General features: G+C 33.2%; 1 long non-coding RNA gene across 1 annotated transcript; it reads left to right on the forward strand.

Moving 5' to 3' along the window:
• Positions 1–419: 419 nt before the first annotated feature.
• Positions 420–12,417, forward strand: LOC130455053 (uncharacterized). The gene is made up of 3 exons (XR_008912865.1): positions 420–528; positions 5,138–5,252; positions 11,924–12,417. It is a non-coding gene; the product is annotated as an uncharacterized LOC130455053 (long non-coding RNA).
• The last annotated feature ends 5,448 nt before the right edge of the window (positions 12,418–17,865 follow it).

Genomic DNA, 17,865 nt, shown 5'->3' on the forward strand with positions numbered 1-17,865 from the left:
AATTTTTCTATTTCTCAAGTAGTTTAATAATTAGTGTAAATCAAGAAAGGGGATAGGTAAGTGGGAATCAGAGACCCTTGCTGCTTCTTCAGCTGAGCCAAGATGGCTCAGCTTCAGCCTTCTTTGTCTTCTACCTAGCTAGTCACTATCTCTATCTTACTAAACAAAAGGCAAGTGTCTTTCTTGCAAAGGTCAAGGGATGGAAAGGATCTTCAGGGTGATGCCCTGAAGTAAAGGGATTAACCCCTTTCAGCAGCTCACTTTGTCTTGTTCTTCCTTTAATGGATGCTCTCATACATACATGAACCTTCTTTTTCTTTTGGGTAGGGGAAATGGAGACCAGGTAGTCCACAGGTTGGGATATAGAGCTCCAGGTCTTCGCTCCACACTCAGCCGTGTTCAGAAGGCAAAGACCCTTCTTCCATCAGCAGTTTTTCCCACAATCCTCTTCTCTCACTCCAACTGCCTGATCACATTCCAACTGGATTTACAGTTTTCCTTTCCACACTTCTCTAGCTCATTTGACAGGTGAGGAAACTGAGGCAAATGAAGTTAAGTGACTTGCTCAGGGTAGCATTATTAGGTGTATGAATTTAAATTTGAATTTGAGTTCTCCTGACACTAGGGCCATAACTTTATCCAGTGTACCACCAAGGTTTCTCTATTATATCTACTACCAAGGGACATCAGATATGACTGGCTTATAAGATACTTTCCTACTTCAGTTCAGACTTTTATCAGACAGTCTTAAGTAAAATTTTTGATTAAAAGAAAAAAGAGAGAAAGAAAATGAGATAGGATAGTTAGGGGAAAGGATAGAGAATGAAATGAACAAAAGCGAAAGTATATATGTATATATGCATATATATGTGTGTATGTAAGCATATGTTAATATTTATATCTACCTATTTGTGGAATTATTGATGCCCTGAAATATCACAGAAGGAAACCAGATGAATTAGGTGGAAGGGGGAGAACAAAACTCTTGGTTTGCAAAACCAGTTACAAACATAAACACTTGTAAGACTTTGTGCAACCCAGTCAAGTAAAGCTGATTGATTTTATCTGCAAATTGCTATTGACTTGTCGGCTGGCTTCTGTTGTTAGAAATCAAAATGCGGTGCATTTGGCTGAATAAATGTGTTGCATGGCAAGTCAGGCTGGTGCTAAATTGCATTCAACTAGAGAGTAGTTAAATGATCTTTTTTTTTCCTCCAGGATGTGCACATGTAAGTGTGTCTCCAATGGTGTGTTTTATGTGGTGGAATTTGTAGGCAGAGAGCTTACATGCCTCACAAAAAGATAAGAGAGACCATAAAAGTGATGAGGCAAAACAGATATCCAAATGGGCAGAAGCAATTTAATTTATCTCTGAACATTTAACTGAAATTAATTCCTAGGTGATTGATCCTATTTTGTGAAGGTAACTGTCATTGAATCCATGCATGATTTAGAATCATTCACTGTGCTGTTCCTAGAAATGGTCAACTTTCTGACAAACCAAATCATAAATGCATCAAAATTCTTTGCACCATTCATGAAATATATAGTCAATGACCATGAAAAAATTCAGAAGGCTAAAGAATATATGTATAACTCACATATTCATTTCTATAAAATTACTTGCAGCATCTCCATGATCAAATGATATTTATTAGACCTGCAATGGGCCACATGATCTATTATAGATCTGAGCATATTTCTCTGTACTGAATGAGTGGGAAAAGGCTTTTCATGGTTTCTAAAAATAAATACCTCCAAATATCTTGACTAGCTTATCCTTAGCTCTATGTAAAAATGTGCAGCAAAATATAGATGAAAGAAGTACTCCTTATGATATTTCCAATGTGAATCACATAAACTTTAAACCAGATGTTTTGGGGGTTATTAATAATTAAGGATGTTCCTATGAAAATCAAGAGTGACAGCAATAAGCAAGGCATGTAATTCTATTCACATGACTACATTTTGCATAGAAGTGTATCCCTTATTAAAAAGGCAATGAATGATCTATTCAAATGGACAGAAATATGACAGTATGACTAGTGAAAGATAACTGCTTTACTAGGAAGTCATATTCCATTTTCTCCTATAAACTGTTTATGCAAGATGTTAGAAGCTTAGAGGATGGATCACATTGTGTTAAAGTGTCAACAGTAATTGAGAATTGCACACCTCTCAGAATGGGTTACTTCGAAGTGGTTGTAAAAGAAAACAGAAACTAGCTGGCTATATCTTGCTTAATAATTAGGACAATTTTTTTTTGTTACTGTCCATTTGTACAATTTAAAACCTTTGAATATTTATCTTTTCCTTCATTTCTTTTTCTGGTATAAACATTTATTCTTGTAATCCATTGAAATAGAGTGGATTAATGTAATAACTTCACTGTTTGATTAGGCGATTAAACCTATCACATTCACTGTTGGTGCAAATGTCTGAGACTTGATTTTCTAAGGAAATCACATTCATAGTTCCACAAACTACAGCACTGATGAAGTTATAAACTTCATTACTATAATGTGGACTCCAGGGAAATTGGATAATATGAGGTATCTGACATAATTAAAATTACAATAGTCAGATTAGAACACCTAAAATAGTCTTCTTCCCAAGCCAAATTCTCTGTCCTAGCACCCAAGAAGTACTACTCAGAGGAAAAGTAGTGAAGATTAACCTCAACCAAAGCTTCAAATTCCATGTTCTTTGAATTTAGTTTTCCAGGAGTTAATTTGTAGATGGAGTTTTTACCTTAAATGCTTCTGGATTTTACTTTCTAGTAACCAAACTCTAGATGATTAGTGAGGACGATATAACATGCATGACTGCTGCTCCTAAGACAATCCAATTGTTGTATTTAGCATAATTTAATAATAGCTACTCTAATGAGGAAACTAAAAAATTCAGAATTGTTAAAGCCATAAATCCATCAAGAATTTGGCCTAGAAAAGGTTCCCAATCTCTTAAGTTTAAGAAGAATTTGTGATTTGAATCAATAAAGGTATTTTGCATGGGGGCAATTCCCTGTGGGGCCCTAGGCCAATAATATATGGATGGACAGAAAGTGCATAGATTTGGTAGTTGGGCAAGAACAAGCAAGAAGACTAGTGTCACTAGAAAATAAAGTTTTTGCAGGGAAGAATTAAAATATTAGATTCTTGGTAAAGTATGAAGGGACCAGGATATGAAGACTTTACAAGCTTAAAAGAGAATTTTATATTGGATCCTGCAGATAATGGGAAACAAGTGGGACTTTTTGAATAGGAAAATGATATGGTCATACCAGTACTTTCAGATCATTTTGACAGTTCAGTGGAGAATGGTGTAGATATGGAAAAGATCTGATGGAGCGAATCTAACCAGAAAGGAATTGCAATAGTCAATTGTGAGATGATGAGAGTTTATACCAATGTAGTAACAGTTTCAGAGAGAAAGAGATTGAAAGGTATGTATGAGAGATATTGCAAATTTAGAACCTGACAACAGATTAGCATACAATAGTATGATGGGATGAGATGATATGGGAGAAATTAAGAAGTACTCCTAGGTTTTGAGGATGAGTAATGAATGGGGTAATATTCTTGAGAATAATAGGGGTAAGGAAAAAAGAAGAAGGTTTGGAGAAAAGATATGTTAAGTTTGCAATATGTTGACTTTGAGATGTCTAAAGGATATCCAGGTCGAGAAGCCCAATAGAAATTTGGAGATCAGAGACTAGAAATCAGGAACCAGGAAAAAAAAAAATTCATTTGTTTATTTGTTGATCCACCAGCCCATCTGTTCATCTATTGAGCAAATATTTATTGAGAAACTATCATGGACAAGATTTTGTTCTAACTATTCAAGAAATCAAAAGATAAAGCATGATTCTTAATTTAAAAAAGAGTTATACTCTAATAGTATCTAATAAGACATATAATATCGAATATAAAAAGTATATTAGTAATAATTATAACAGATTTATATAGCAGTTTTAGGTTTACTATGTGTGCCATACACTGTCTCATTTGATTCCCCTAGGGATAGGGAATTTGTCATTGAAATTCCAGGCACCATAGTATTCAGGATTGACTTGGGAAACGGTGAAGAGTCTGTTTTGTCTAGAAAACATAGAATGAAAAGTACAGTCCTGGGAGACAAGGTTGTTAAGGTAGTAAAAACAAGATTGTGGAGGAATCCATAGGTGAATTATTTACCTCTGACCAAACTAGGTGAGGAGTGAGTACCCCCTCAGGAAGTGAGTTCAGATAATTAGGAAGGAAGGGGTTTTGCAGTGATTCATAATAAGCACTATGCATGAACTACCTATTGTATTCTAGCGGGTCTTTCCACCAAGGCATGATTTAAGTTTAGGAGACATGATTATTGTAAATCAGATTTAAAGAATGAAATGAAATTCACATTCAGGATCAGAGAATGGAGAGTCTCATGAGTCATATAGTCTAGTTTCTTACCACTGTCTTGCCTTTCTTGCATTAGCCATAGGACCAAAAAACAAGAACAACAACAATCACCACAACAACAAAAAGCCACTTTGCTGTTGAGGTCTTCAGAACCTAAAGTCCAGATCACAAGATTAGCAACAGTTGTTTTTTGTTTGTTTGTTTTTTCTGGCACTATCACACTCACTACTCCAAAGCACTTTCACTATAGCCTGATGAAATTGACTTTCAAAAATGGAGAGGCTTTGTGCCCAAAAGCCACTTTAAAAGGGAGACTCTCCAGTCCAGCCACCAGAAAATTTTAGATAGAAGTCTTTTTTTTTTATTTAGTTAATTTCCTTTCTGAATTGATCTGGCAAGTGTTTTGGATATGACAATGTTGATTATGGTTTCAGCTTTCCTGAATATTGGAACACCATGAAGTTCCAGAGCTAAGATGTTTGGTGAAAACTACATCTCAATAAGACATGGTCAGCACAAAGTGGCCCTTCTGTGATATGGTGTATACAAATAAATATATGAGCATATATGTGTGTATATATGCCTATGTGTTCACTGATGATAATGTTCTTTCTCTCTAAGTGTATTTCATAAATCTCAACAAAGCTCATCTTTAATAAATATTGAATTACTAAAATCTCTCATATATATGTATATATATACAAAAAGCTGATTTGTGTTTTTTTTTTAAATAGGTTAAATTATCAACAGATGGTTTGGAGAAATGTTTGCTCATTACCTGAAAAATTCTACTGCAGGATAAATGGAGGATTTCATCCACATTTTGTTTGTATTCACTAGCCTATACAAGTACTATATATTTTCATATCTGTTATTTTTTTATAGATTAACTTCTTCATAAACTAGTACAAATATTTTGGATGAATCAACTAAGAAGATTTCCTATTTGATGTTCATTAAAGAATCCCATTCACCTTTAGTCTTCCCAGGGAGTCCACTTCTCTATAACAGTGGAATTTTCTCTGAAGGAACATTCTAAAAGTAAACAAGGATAATAATAAAAGTGCCCTTTTCTGGAGGTTGTCTATTTGAATATGTATGTGTTTTATCCCCTCAGACTCATAAGAAAGTAAAAGTGAATTCCTTGGTAAATATTTACCAATAAATACTCTATGATTTTAGAGAGATGAAAAGGCATTCCATTGTTAGCATGGAAACCTCTTGGTTTGAATTAGCTTATGAAGAGAAGATAAAATGAGATAAGCCAAGTGGTTCTTTCCACCTCTTACCTATCTTCCAATGCTCAAATGAGGACAGAGAATAAAGAAATCTGAGCTTTGGATTTCCTGTAGCTACGTATTTCCTTGTATTGAATCAAAAATCATCTATCTTGTCTTCCAACTTTATATCTTTAGGATGATATATGTATATATGTTTTACATATATATACATATTAATACATGCTCTAGTAGTAGTAATAATAGCACTAATAACAATATATTAATGCTAACAATTTTGATGATTTCAATAAGAGATTTCTATTATAATAATTATAAAAATACTTCTGTATTATTGATTCTTGAACTATTGATATTTTTCTCTTCTGGGTGTTATGTGTTTGTGTGTGTATAATTTTTAGTATGATTTTTTATTCATTTCACTTTTACTTCTCTTTCAGTATATATTTTACCACTTCCTTTCCAAGTAAACTTTGCCATATTGAAAATATTTTTTAAAATCTAGCAAAAACAAACAACAAATCAACAAAGTCTGACAGTATAGGTCATATTCCATGCCTAAAGATATTCCTCCTGCAAAGAGAACCCTTTTTTTTGTCTGGGAAAAATTACTCATTATTTCTAGATAACATTCAGTTTTTTCTTGCCATGGTTATTTTTTCCTTTTACATTGTTGTAGTCACTATGCATATTGCAATCCTGATTTTGCTCACCTCACTTTACATCAGCTCATATGCATTGTCTTCCCAGGTTTTTTTTAATTCTTCTTAGTCAAAGTTTTCCAGGCACAGTCATATTCTATGGATTCCCTTGTTCCACAGCTGAATGATGTGTTTTGTATCCATTTTCTTATGCATTGTCATTTTTAAACAGTAATATTTTTCAGATAGACTTTGATGGACTCATATGCCATCCATGATGATATATGGCTAGAACTTCCCACCAAAAGGCAGATTTCAATCCTTTCATACCTACTTCTTCTATGTGATACTTGGCCATATTTTTTTCCTAAAAAATTTCCTTTGAGGATCTTCTCATTATGTTATAGACAAATATGTTATATTTGATTATGTTTAATCTCTTCTGAATTCCAATGTAGCCCTTCCGGATGTCTGTATATTATCTTTCATTCTTCCATATTTCCAGATCATCTCCTTTTCTTGATACGTAAAAAAGTCCTTGGTGGTTATAGCACTTATCATCTGCATCACAATAATGGTTATAGATTTTACCTTAATTACACTGATAAAGTCTTTCCATTGCTCTTTCTAGTTGCCTTAAGTTTTGAATTATTTTCACATTATTATGTTTCATGATTTGTATCTATCATTACAAGAAAAATTTGTGTTATAACAGTAAATAACAGGGTCATTGAATGCACTACCAAATATTTGAAATGCTAGTTACTCTGATATCCTAGTGAATTCTTAGAGCATCTGGTGTGTGTGTGTTTGTGTGTGTGTGTACATATGTGTGTGCACATGAGTGTGTATAGATTCATGTGTACCATTCATGAAAAAAATAAGTTTCTCTTCCATTTAATTTTCCATATTTGGATTGTCAAAACAATCCCTTCTGAGTATTTATAGACTTCATTGAAATACCTTATAGTATTTTGATTCTTGAGGAAGAATGCCATATATATAAAGGGGAATTTAGAAGAAATACTCATCTCCACAGAATCTCTTTTCCATATGGATTTTATGAAGTGATCTTTCATTTTAGTAACAAAAAAAAATCGTTGGTCAGCATACATATTTCTCTCGCATACTATTGTTTACCTAAGGGTTCTTAATAAAAGTAATCTCTATGGTTGTACTTTTTAAGAATTTGCATGACCTTACCATAAGCAGCACAATCATATGTAATGGGTAATGTAAAAGCATGGAGATGGGAGATGGAGTGGCATGTCCATGTTAAAGTAAGTACTTAGTAATTTGGAAGGCAAAAAGTAGAGTAATATACTAGAAGACCCTAGAAAAATAGTGAGGTAACTTTTTGAATTGCTTTAAATGACAGAAGAATTTGTATTGTTTCAAGAAAAAATAGGGAGTCCATAAGGTTTATCAGGAAGGAAATAACTTGTTAAATCAGTGGTTTAGGAAAATCAATTTGGTACCTTATGAGGATGTGTTATAGAAGAAGAGAGTGAATTCATAAAATGAAATTGGGAAGTTAAAGCCTAGGTAATATGTGAGAAGGCCCTGAATTGAAGCAAGGGATATTGTGGAAGGAGGTGCAATCAGAAAATATATAGAGCCAAATGGGTAGCAATATAAATAGATATAGGATAAACAGTTTAATTGCTTCATGAGTATCTCTAGAATTCTAAAGATGTAGAAGAAAGGTTCACTACTTTTAACAGATCTTTAATAGGTTATTTATGGTGCAAAAATAGGCAAGAGAAGAAATATCTGAATGGGTAGCAATCTGTACTGCTGGAATGAATTTCCATTTATACTGAAAATCCATTGAAGTACATATATATATATGTGTGTGTGTGTGTGTGTGTTTGTGTGTGTGTGTGAATGTATTCATGTTCAACTATATGACATAATATGTGCAGAGAGAATTTTTAATATACTTCTAAAAACATTGTTATTTGTGCCAACATATTTCACATTGTTGTGAATTTTTGTAAAAAAGACAATTATTTCAGGGTTTGATACAAGTAATGCTTTTATTTGTGGTGGGATTCTGGTTGCCTCTTTCAAAAGATCTTATATAATTTAAATATATGTGTATATAATATATACATATATATATACATGACAATTTTCATGAAAAAACCTTAAAAGTTACATATTTTATTATGTCAAATTATTTTTAAAAATAATAGAAAAGAATAGAAAGAATGAAACTTTATATCTTCTATATCTTCACTTGATTGTGACCATAAAGATGTGGTCTGACACAGAAAATTATTCACAAAACTCTGCTTGTAACTTTCTTATGCTTTCATCAAGGATCCCTTTGATGGGTGCACAGACCAGACTCATTAAGATTTTATATAGATGAGAGAATAGACATATGTATTTGTAATCATCAGTGGTTTCTTGGTCACATTTTCTTGATAAGAGGACTGGCTTTGATTTTTCTCATTCTTATAGAAACTTTTCTTCTTTGAAATATCTCACCTCAATCCCTGAGGGGATTGAAAATCATATTGCCTCTGGCAATCTCTTCCACATATATTTTTCTAGGCCCAACTGTTATTCCAGAATTAATTTTCCATGTAACAGTAATTTCCTTTAATTTCCCATTTTAAAGTTTACACAGTGCTTTCTTAATAACACTGTGAACTAGGTAGTGCAAATGATGTTATCCTAATTTTTATTTCAATCAAGAGACAGAGGTTTTTAGCATTTATGTGTCTGTCGTGTATGATACTTGTCAAATGAAGATAATAATGCAAGATAGTGTGATGTTATGGCTAGAGGGCTGACTTAAGAAGCAAGAATATCTTGATTCATATATCACTGCTAATATATTCTGACTGTATGACCCTGTACAAATAAATCACTTACTCTCTAAATACTCTGAGTAGTTCACTAAGTCAACAAGTTACAAAGAAGATCCTGAAATACATTGGAAGAGGAAATTTCCTCATCTTAGATTTGCCCTATACTAGGGAAAACTCTAGTATGATTATTATTTCCATTATTTTACATCAAAAGATGTTGTGAAGACATATGAGAAGGTAAAAGTAAAAAAAAAACTCTTCAGAAATGGTAAAACAAGATGCAAATAATAGACATTTTTACCTCGCATCATATTTCTTTCTCCTGCTGATTCATGGACTTCCCTTACAAGTAGTGTCAATTTTAGATGAAAACATGAAAACGAAGAAGGCACTTCCTTTCTCTTAAAGAGCTCTAGTTGCACAACTATTAAACTAGTTGCATAGGAGAGAACAAAATAAGGGGTACGTGTGTGGTGTTAGAAGGAAGAGATAAGTTTAGTAGGTTTTGCAAAGGACAGAGCCATGAGGTCAACAAGGAAAAGACTCTGGAATGCTGCAGGAAGGGTTAAGCTATTACTCAGGGACTGTTGGGTTTGGTGGTCTCTCTCTCTGGAGGTATCTGGGGAGTGTGGCTGCTTATGCTGTGCCTATCCTGATTCCTATTCTGTCTGCTGTCTTGTGTGTGGTATTTCTTGGATAAGAACTTGGTGATCCTGAACCAACTGTCTGCAGTGATTGTAAGACCTGGCCTAGGTCTTTTTTGGATCTGGGACCTTTCCTGGGCCCTGCTAAGCTTACCACAGATCATTACCTTTAATACTAAGAAGGGTTTTAGTGCATGTCAGCTATAGAAGGAACTGGGAAAATTTAGGTGAGTGATGAGAAGATTAGAGTAGTCCAACAACTCCTTGAAGACTCTCCATGAGGAGACATTTAGATGGGGGAAGTAGTGTGATTAGCATCAGGGTTATTTGCTGTTTAACCTTTCCCTATTTATTAAAATTCTTTTTTAAATTTATTTAATTTAAATTATTTAATTTATGAAAATGAATTCTTTTTCCAGTTACTGAGTGGTCTGTTTGTTGATCTCAGAACAGGTTCTTCCCTGGTCAGAGTTAACTGTTGGCTTTCAACCCACAGTGTAACATCTTGTTACCGGCCCAGTTTAATCAGCTCTTCCCATCGCCAACACCACCCTGTTACAGTTGAGAGGTTCATATGTATGTGGGAGGAGGGTCTATGTGGGTGAGCACATCCTCATTCAGGTGGAGAGAGACTAGATATTATCCACTCCCTGATTATATAAAATTCATTGTATGTGCAGATAAGGTAGGATATGAATGAAACAAATTTTCAAATTGCTCTCCAAATAGTCAGGTTGGAGACCTAATAATAACTTGTTAAATATGACTTTTCCTCTTAATATTGGGAGTAGAGTCAGAAAATTACAAAGGCAATGTATTGAACATCTTAAGATTATATTTAGTAATGAAATATTTTCATTGGTTGTCTTTCAAGAGAGAAAGATGTAGCAGATAGTGGTCCATCTATGGAATCAGGAGGACCTGGGTGGGGGTGGAGGTTCAAATTCACAGTATTCTGGAGTCTGTCTAAGTCTGCACAAATACACTAAATCCCACCTCCACTCTTCCCCCTAAAGAAGAAAAAAAAAGTTTAGTTTTTCTTAAAGGTGACGACTCTTCCTGGAACCTGGCTACTGAAATAATAGGGATACACTGACGTGCATGGGATACCTCAGTGCCCCTCAGTGAAGTAAGGCAGATGGCCTTACCTACTGGGACCAGTGCACAACCTGGACTCCAAGAAGTTGTAGGTATAAAAGTAAAGGATTTATTATAAATAAAACACGAGATCAGGAAAGGAGGATTAAGGAACAGGGTTTTCCTGACACTATGAACTCTTACTTCCCTTTCCCTCTATATTCCCCACATGGGTAAATCTTCATTTTTCCTGATGCTCCCTAAGTTCTTCCTTTCTCTGGCTAATATTTCAAGCCATATCTGAATCTACCTGACTTTATAAAATGCTACCAGGTGGTTTCTCAAGAGGTAACAATAAATGTATTCTGGGACAGTAGAATAAGTATAACCATGATTGATGAAATGATATAATTTTACATTAAAATTTCATGTAATTTAGGGTGAGAGGAATTTTGTTATAATGTACTAATGTAATTATTATTCATTTCTTTATTATCCTACACAGTTGCTCACTTTGAAGTCTTGTTTTCCAAAACTCATCATTCTACAAAATGAAATCAATTCCGAAACTCTCCACTCTTTGTCTCTGGGTCCCCTCCTTCCCTTTGATCAGAACAGGTGGAGTGTAGACACTGAAGAACTGTATTTAAGAGGAGTACCAAAGAATTCACCTAATTGTTTTCCAATTGTCCTCTTGGACTTCATGTTCTTCAGGAAATCAAAATTCTTCAAGATGAATTCAACTCTTACAAACTTCCTCTTGTTATTCCTCTTACCCCCTCTCCCCACATCTGCCTCCCTCCCTGCTTTTTAGCTTCTTTTTCTATATTGTTGCCCCCTTTATATTTTTGTATATTTGGGGATGGGGATTTAATTTTTTCTTTCTCTCTCTGAAGAGCTTCTGATGGTCTGGGTTAATAATGTTTGGAATTTCCACATTAAGATTGATAAATGCTAATGCAGAATTTCTAGTCAACATCAGTTAGAAGAACTGAAAATGTGTAATGCTAGATGGTGCATTTGTTTATTATGTATTTTTAAAAAGCATGTATGCTAAAATGTTTATTGAAGAAATATTATGTTTTTATCCGTGTTTAGTGCCAGTGACAGAAACAAATGTCAGCTACAAACCCATTTAAGTATTTTGATGATCATTGATATCCACCAGAGAGAATTTTTATCCAAATCAACTTATAATTTCTCTGTGCCCAAATAGATGATTTAAAATATTTGTATTTGAGTAAATATATGATCAGCTGGCAACCAACTTTCTCATGAGGAGCAACTCTGAATGTAAGTGTGGAATTAGGAAGTAAAAACATATGCTTGCCTATCTCCAGTTTCATAACCAAATCTTTTCTAGTCTATCAGATCTTATTGTCTTCTTGCTAAGTCTTTGAGAATTAATAGACATGTGCATATCATGATGAGGTGATGAAGCATGAAATTTCCTCAGAGAATCAACCAGAGAAAGGATAAGGTTTTTTTTTCACTTTTAAATGCCAAAGCATCACAGAAACATGTTATGTCTTGGTTTTCTTGAAAAGACAGAGATAGAAATACCTGTGATACAATGGGGAAGCTTTATTATAGCATAGAAACAAGAATATGATGTATTATAAATAATAAAATATATTAAATCTACTGCTATTATTTACTTCTTTTATATTACTGATTGAATTCAGTCAATGACATTCAAATTCTTAATTATCTGGGGATATTTTAATTTATAATTGAAAGCAAAATTGGAAAATATTTTTTAATTTGGTAATCAAGTCAAAAATTCTACAAGTTGCTCCCATATAAAATAATAAATATATCAATTTTGTTAAAATAAAATAGAAAAATACTCTATGATTTTCAGTGAATGTTTTATTAAACCAGGAACAAAGAACTGGGCATTTAATATTAAGTACATTTCTATTATTTAAATTTCTTATTTAGGCAAATAATTTTTCTTTGTTCATTGGCTATGTCAGTCAGATTATATGAGTTTATACAGATGGAATACAACTTCTCTGTTAATGAAAAATTCTGATGTTCTAGCCTTTTAACATCCAGTTAAATCTATTTCATGCTAGTAGATGGTTTTAGCCATTCATGAGAAGAAAAAATATGATTTTCTTTCTGCATTTTAACTGGGTACTCATTAAAATAATTTACTTCCATGAGAAATATCCTGGTGATATTCCTTTTTAAAAACTGCAATTTGTTATCACAGCTTGTTGTTATGATTAATTCAGCCTTGCTAAGGAAGCCTAAGCCACTGTGTAGCTGTTATAAAGTAAATGTATTCTCATACTATAATAATAAACATACATTTTTCATATTTAAACTTTCATCTAATAACATATTCTTGAGTATTCCCATTCTTCTTTTGATTGGATCCTTATGAAATTTCATTATCAGGTACAATTTTTTGGTGTTTTCTTCATTCCTGCATCTTTTTCTCCTATATACTCAAAATTTGTGGGAGAAGAAACTCACCTGAGATAGGGGTAATTGTTCTTTACCTGATTATTTGTAAATACTCATTCCAATTTTAACATTCTTTTCTTTAGCAGAGAGCTTCAAAACATACTCTTCCATCTCATTATGCTTTTTAGTACTTATGAATGTAATGATCATAGATTTAGAGCCAGAAGGGAATGTAAAATCCATAATGTCCAAACCTTTCAATTTATAGATAGTGTTTCTTTTTCTAGCAACACAACTAAAACAACAACCACAACAAAGATTACAAATGATCGTCTCTAATTCATTGGATTAAATCGTTGGTAGAGGAATTTAAGGGAATATATTTTAAACACAGAAGTCATAAATGGTTTCTTTGGGATTTATTGTGGTAATGTGTATATACAAATTAGTTTAGATTTTATAAAAAATAAATAATGTATGAAGAGTTCTCCATACCAAATTTATATAATTTGTTAAATGTTAAATATAATTATTTGGTGCAGGTAGGCAGCACGGTAGATAAATTGCTAGCCATAGAATCAGAAAGACTCAACTTACTGCATTCAAGTCTGACTCACTTAATTAGTCTGTCACTTAATTAGGTGTCTCATTCTAGACAAATCACTTAATGCTATTTGCCTCAGTTTCTTCATTTATAAAATGAGCTAGTAAAGGAAACAGGAAACCACTGATATCTTTGCCAAGAAAATCACAAATGTGGTCACCAAGAGTAAGATATGACTGAAAAATGACTGATTATTAACATAATAATTATAGCACTATTTTAATAGCCAAAGGTATACTAAAGACTCTCAATTTGATTTTTCCAATAACTCTGAGAGAGTAAACTGTAGGTGTTACTATCTTTATTTTACATATGAAAAAGCAGAGTTATATGAGTTCAGTGACTAGCTTGTACAAACATACCTAGTAAGTGTCCATGATAAAAATTGAACTCAGGTCTCCATTTCCAAGGTTCTTTCAAGTGTTATCATATTTTCTTCTAAAATTTGTCTTTTTGATGTCAATTTTTTGATAGGGCTAATATGCTAATGTTAAACAAAGTTAAAAATGTTAAAGAATGATGAAATATACAAAAAGCAGGCTACATGTTACCATGTCTGACTATCTCATTTAATGGATTTTCACAAAACTAAATAATATTGTCTATAGTTTTTCTGCAGCCTAAAAAATTATTGTCACAAAATCCTTTGAGCTTTGTCCTCATGTGCTTTGTTTGGAAAAGAGAAAAGAGACTAAAAATGAATTCTCATTTGTTTAGATTACTTGAATTGTCAAAGTGTGATTTGAATTAATAATAATAATAATAATAATAAATTGTCAAGAGCCATCAAGTCCACACTGTCTGACGTGGTTGCAGATGGGATCCAGGGGAATGCAAAGTGGTCCCCAGGAAGGATGGAAACACCCACTCTGACCCCCCCTCATGTGACTTCTATCTTACTAACACACCCTAACATTGGAATTGCTACAATTAATATTTTCACTCAGCTCCAGGAAAACTCCACCTTTATATGTAATAGTACAGAAATTCCCCTTAGAATATTGCCAAGATATTCTACTTACGAAATCAGACCTAAGGACTCCTATGTACCCATTTATATAAGGGACCATAGATGGGACCCCTTTTAGGAATAAACCCCCAACAAAACCACACTGTATATTAATGCCTTTCATGGAAAGACTTGTACGTTCTACTCCACTGAATTGTGTTGTTAACTCTGTAGGTAAGACAATATGTCTTGGATACCTTAGTAAAACATTGGAGAATGAAAAATTACTACTGGAATTACTACCTTTGACCCTGAAGACTAGGCAACAATGTTGTTTTGATTGTATCTTTTGAAGTCTGATTATGTATTTGGTTAGTGTAACAAATAATTATTCTTAACTTAACTGCATGTCTTGTACCTTACGGGTTAATGAGGAACTGAACTCTAGCTGTGCTACCCTTGTAAAGAGAAAACATCTGTCTTCTGTAAAGCTTTGTGTTTGTTGTTAGAATCTATAGAAACAAAGTATGTAGGATAATCATAGAATGTTAATCAAAAGATTTGTTAAAAGTTAATGTATGATCTATTCCATTACCTGTAAGGAAATGTGTATGCTGAAAATGAAACTGTGTGCCAAGTATATGTGTAACCATTGAAGGAATAAAAATAAATTCAGCCCAAGCCTGAGTGGAGCATTTTTTTTTTGAATCCTGGCTACAGGTAAAAACTTTAGCTATCATCTCATCTCATTTGCCAATACTATTGCACCTCCAAGGACCCCTGACCCCATGAGGGCTCTTCCCCCCACAGCAATAAATATCTAATCTTGATATAGCTTTTTCTATGTGCCAGGCATGCTCTAAGTACTTTATAATTATTATCTCATTTAATACTTAAAGGAACTCGGGGAGGTAGGTGTTATTATTATCATCATTATAAAGATGAGACAACTCAGGCAAACACATATTAAATGACTTTCCCAGAATCACACAGCTAAAAAGACTCAAGTCACATTTGATCCCAGTTCTTTCTGACTCCAGGCCCAGTGTTCTATACATTGTATTGTATTGTATACCTACCCTTTAACCTATAACATATTTTAGGCATTTTAAAAAAAACTTTTATTAGGCTATGTTTAAGATACTGAAACCATGTTTTGTGTGTGTGTGTGTGTGCGTGTGTGTGTGTGTGTGTGTGTGTGTGTGTGAATATGTGAAAGAATTTTCCATGGATCACTGAAAGGTAGAAATCTATAATGTCTATAAAAATGATGTGAAAATTGCCTGAAGCTAAATTTTAATAATATGATATTTGGTAGCAAAAATCAACTTATTACACCCTACCTACCACAAATAATGATAATTAAAAATAAGAGGCAACATAAATATGTTATAATATGATGTCCAAATATCTCCATTTATGATGATGATACAGATGAGGAGTTGGAGACAGTGAAACAAGAAATTATTAGTACTTGGTGGTGGTGCAGTTGGATGGCACAGTAGATAGAGTGCTGACCTTGAAGTCAGAAGGACCTGAGCTCATATCTAGCCTTAAACACTTTCTAGTTGTTTGATCCTAGGCAAGTTCCTTGACCCTTTTTGCCTAAGTTTTCTCTTCTATTCAATGAGCTGAAGAAGGAAATGGCAAGCCACTCTAATATCTTTGCCAAGAGACTCAAGATGGAGTCACAAAGAGTCAGACACAACTAATTGACTAAATGAAAAGAACCTATCACCAAGAGAAAACAATGGAAAAGGATGTAATGTACCATTACTGGAGGTAAATGTATTTGGACAAAGGCATCTGTGGAAATCTATGAATTACTTTTACATTGGTTCAATTGCCACGGGAATAACAATGAGGATTGGCAAGAAAACATGAGAATCTTGTGTAGAGTCTAAATCAGTACCATCCCAGGCTGAATGAGTACATTCATATATTCATTCATTCTTTTTATTTATTCATAACATTCACTGTGATTACTATGCACTAGGCATATACAAAGGATAAAATATGACAAAGTGAAAATGTGTATAATTCTGATAGCCCTTCATATTGTTAAAAGGTGAGTTGTCCTTTTCATCTTTATTACACAAATCATCTGGTGATTTACAGAATGCATTTAATTTCTCTGAAATAATTTTGTTAAGTATGGATAGAACTTTAAAATCTCAAGTATTTTAATTTTACCACTTTTATTTTTTAGTTTTAGGACATATTTCCCTTGAAAAGTTCAAGGTCCTCAGTATTTTTGGTTATTTCCTTCTCTGTTATGGTTGAACACACTTAATATGAGATCTTGCCTTGGATCAGAATGATATGAGCTATTGTTTACATTGGAAATTAGACTTTCAACCACTGTAATGTAATTATATTCAATACTTGCAGTAAGATTTCATGCTGAGCATGAAATTAGCTTGTGTCACAAGTGTGTGAATTAATATATGTCCAATACCAGATATCTGAAAGGAGAAAAAATGGATATGAATATTTTCCCATAGGTAATAGAGCCATAATATTTTCATTTTTCAAAAATCTAGGCTTATTGCTTGATTCTTATTTCTCTTGAAATTTAGACTGATTGGTATTATCACAGCTTTCATCTTTGATTAATACAACTTCTTAAATAATAATAAGTACTTAATAAAACACATTGTGCTGAAATTTATTAGAATGATATGTAAAATGTCCTTTAGTCATTCATTCATTCAATAACCATTTATTAATAACCTACTATGTGCCAGAGATAGAAAGTATAAAGATGATGGTTTTATGTTTATGTTTTTTTATTTTTGTTATTTCCTTTAATGTTTAAAGAAGTGAAGTTCAGGAGAAATTTTAGTGTCATTATAAGAACACTAGACTCTTTCAGAATTGGCATAAAATCTCAAGCCTTTCAATATCCTCACCACATTTCCCTGCTTATTCCTTACCATATCACAGTAATAAAAATATAACTCATAAATGTATTTAAAAAATAAATGAGGGAAATGTATACCCCGATGGGAGTCTGGGCTTTTGGTATGGAGAGGGGGGAAGAGAGGAGAACCTCCTTCTCAAAGTGGG

This window comes from Monodelphis domestica, chromosome 6 (assembly GCF_027887165.1).
Source record: "Monodelphis domestica isolate mMonDom1 chromosome 6, mMonDom1.pri, whole genome shotgun sequence".
Lineage (NCBI taxonomy): Eukaryota > Metazoa > Chordata > Mammalia > Didelphimorphia > Didelphidae > Monodelphis > Monodelphis domestica.